This window comes from Rhinolophus sinicus, chromosome 13, assembly GCF_057876585.1.
Source record: "Rhinolophus sinicus isolate RSI-liver-muscle chromosome 13, RSI-T2T, whole genome shotgun sequence".
NCBI lineage: Eukaryota > Metazoa > Chordata > Mammalia > Chiroptera > Rhinolophidae > Rhinolophus > Rhinolophus sinicus.
In genome coordinates, this window is record NC_142513.1 from 23,365,057 (window position 1) to 23,365,460 (window position 404).

At 40.3% G+C, this 404-nt stretch overlaps 1 non-coding gene across 1 annotated transcript; it reads left to right on the forward strand.

Annotated features, from left to right (window-relative positions):
* The first annotated feature begins 297 nt into the window (after positions 1–297).
* LOC141568426 (U6 spliceosomal RNA) lies at positions 298–404 on the forward strand. Its single transcript, XR_012491543.2, has one exon. It is a non-coding gene; the product is annotated as a U6 spliceosomal RNA (small nuclear RNA).

The following is a 404-nucleotide window of genomic DNA, read 5'->3' on the forward strand; positions in this document are numbered from 1 at the left end:
GATAATTCCTTTTACCCCTTAGTGATTTTTTTTTTAGTTAAGTGGCAGTCCATATCAGTAACCTAAGAAAAATGGGTAAGGGAAAATCATAACATTGAGAAGATGTCATCTATGAACTTTTTTTCCGGAGAGCTGAGGAAACACTTGGTCCTGGTATTAAAAGGTTTCGGGTTCCAGCCTGAGATGTACCAAGCAAGGTAATAGGGAGACCTTAAAGGTCCTTGAGCAAGGGAAGCGTGAACTTAAAGGATAAGAATTTGGCAGTGTGTATGGCTTAATTCAAGATACTGAAGTGCTGCGCTCGCTTCGGCAGCACATAGAATAAAATTGGAACGATACAGAGAAGATTACAATGGCCCCTGTGCAAGGATGACACGCAAATTTGTGAAGCGTTCCATATTTTT